The sequence below is a fragment of the Neodiprion lecontei genome, unplaced genomic scaffold, assembly GCF_021901455.1.
Source record: "Neodiprion lecontei isolate iyNeoLeco1 unplaced genomic scaffold, iyNeoLeco1.1 ptg000123l, whole genome shotgun sequence".
In the NCBI taxonomy this organism is placed as follows: Eukaryota; Metazoa; Arthropoda; class Insecta; order Hymenoptera; family Diprionidae; genus Neodiprion; species Neodiprion lecontei.
The window spans coordinates 1-2,500 of NW_025791884.1; the positions used below are offsets into that span (position 1 = coordinate 1).

Sequence of the window (2,500 nt, forward strand, 5' to 3'; positions counted from 1 at the left end):
CGCACGCGCGCTACACTGAAGGAATCAGCGTGTCTTCCCTGGCCGAAAGGCCCGGGTAACCCGCTGAACCTCCTTCGTGCTAGGGATTGGGGCTTGCAATTATTCCCCATGAACGAGGAATTCCCAGTAAGCGCGAGTCATAAGCTCGCGTTGATTACGTCCCTGCCCTTTGTACACACCGCCCGTCGCTACTACCGATTGAATGATTTAGTGAGGTCTTCGGACTGGTACGCGGCAATGTCTCGGCATTGCCGATGTTGCCGGGAAGATGACCAAACTTGATCATTTAGAGGAAGTAAAAGTCGTAACAAGGTTTCCGTAGGTGAACCTGCGGAAGGATCATTAACGTTTCGTACTGCCGAAGCAGCGACTCGTGAGCGCGCGGGGCTGTCTCGCCGCGAGAGCGGCGTGTCACGCCCACGTGTCGCGAACAAAATTTCAAAAAAGTTTGAACGACGTAACGGTCGGGCCCGGTTGCCGCGGCGCGCAACACAATCGTCGTGACAACGAACGCGGTGCTGACGCCGGATCCGATGGGTCCGGCGTTCGCCGCGGTCGCGACGAGCGCAGTCGCCGGCTAAAACCGCCCGACGACCGACTCGCGCCGAGGCGTCGACCCGTCGCTCCGCGTCCAGCGCGGAGCAGCGGCGGGTCGTTCGCGCCTCCGGCCGACTCGGTGCCGAGAGGGGACCGCTCCGCGGTCCGCCTCGACTCGTTCGACCCGGTCAGGTCGTACGAGGGAGACGTGCGAAGCTGGTCTCAGCGCTTCTTCGCGGGCAGCCTGTCTGCGCCCGGGTGTCCTCGGTGCAACGCCGTTACACCCCGGACGCAGGCCGCGAACGCGGTAGGCTTCGGAGAGAATTTTCGCCCGTACGAGGAAGCTCGCGTCAGCGTCGAGGGCAGCGATGCCCGGGACTCGCTGACGCGGCCCACTGCCGTCCGCCGTCAATCGTTTGCATTGCGAGCCGATCGGGTCCGGCGCCGGTCAATTCCGGCAGACGACCCGTGAACCTCGAGGCGACGTCGGCTCTTGAACTATCGCACGAAAGAAATTTGACGCGCGGCGCGCGTTCCTTCCCGCGCGCAACCGCGCAAGGGCTGACGCACGCGGCGCCGCGCTCACGACCACAGAAAGCCGGTAACAACCGTAATTTTAGCATTTTTTAATGCAAAATTCACATATATGATTACCCTGAACGGTGGATCACTTGGCTCGTGGGTCGATGAAGAACGCAGCTAATTGCGCGTCAACTTGTGAACTGCAGGACACATGAACATCGACATTTCGAACGCACATTGCGGTCCACGGATACAATTCCCGGACCACGCCTGGCTGAGGGTCGTTTAACAACGACAGACTGCTCCGTAGGCAACGGTGCTGCGAAAACCCCCGACCCGGGGGAACACAGCGCACCGTGCCTTCGCGAGCGAATGACTGGGCGTTCGCGGCCTCAAACAAAGGTCGCGTCGCCTCAAACGAACACGTATGTCACGGTCACGACGCGTCGCCGCAGATCGCGGGGTCGAGCTGTCGCTGCCGTTCGTCACGTTCCGGTGCTAGCGATAGTCGAGAGAACGAACGAATTCGGCACGGCGACACACAGACCGCGCGCGGTCGGTTCGCCGCTCATGTGATGAAGTTCCGTCCACGCTTCGCCGCGGGGGGCTCTCGGGTCTCCCGTACGGCGGGCGTGTTTACGGTCGTTTCCGTGGCTCGAACGTACGAAAGAATACGTTGTGTCCTCGTCCGTGTCGACGGTGCTGTTCTTGAACGAACGGCCGTCGCCGACGACGGACTCGCAATCTTACGACGACCTCAGAGCAGGCGAGACTACCCGCTGAATTTAAGCATATTACTAAGCGGAGGAAAGAAACTAACTAGGATTTCCTTAGTAGCGGCGAGCGAACAGGAAACAGCCCAGCACTGAATCCCGCGGTTCTGCCGCCGGGAAATGTAGTGTTTGGGAGGATCCACTTATCCCGGGGCGTCGGCCCGCGTCCAAGTCCATCTTGAATGGGGCCACTTACCCGCAGAGGGTGCCAGGCCCGTAGCGACCGGGACGCGCCACGGAGGATCTCTCCTCAGAGTCGGGTTGCTTGAGAGTGCAGCTCTAAGCGGGTGGTAAACTCCATCTAAGGCTAAATATGACCACGAGACCGATAGCGAACAAGTACCGTGAGGGAAAGTTGAAAAGAACTTGAAGAGAGAGTTCAAGAGTACGTGAAACCGTTCAGGGGTAAACCTGAGAAACCCGAAAGATCGAACGGGGAGATTCATCGTCAGCGACGCAGGCTTCGCCGCGGCTCGTGATGTCGGGACCTCGCGTCCACGGCACTCGGTCGCGGTGCAATGTCCGGCGGCGCCGGCGTGCACTTCTCCCCTAGTAGGACGTCGCGACCCGTTGGGTGTCGGTCTAAGGCCCGGTCGGCTGCCTGTCTCGGCGTTCTCGTCGGGGCAGACCCCCGGTTGCCCGTCCGGCTGCCCGGCGGTACCCGCACG

General features: G+C 61.0%; 2 non-coding genes across 2 annotated transcripts in view; both read left to right on the top strand.

Moving 5' to 3' along the window:
* Positions 1 to 1,188: 1,188 nt before the first annotated feature.
* On the top strand, positions 1,189 to 1,343 carry LOC124296166. The gene has a single exon (XR_006905995.1). It is a non-coding gene; the product is annotated as a 5.8S ribosomal RNA (ribosomal RNA).
* Positions 1,344 to 1,811: 468 nt separating this feature from the next.
* Positions 1,812 to 2,500, top strand: part of LOC124296173 — a 3,975-nt gene continuing 3,286 nt past the window's right edge. The window contains exon 1 of the ribosomal RNA XR_006906001.1: positions 1,812 to 2,500. This exon is cut by the window's right edge and continues 3,286 nt beyond it. This is a non-coding gene — a ribosomal RNA (large subunit ribosomal RNA).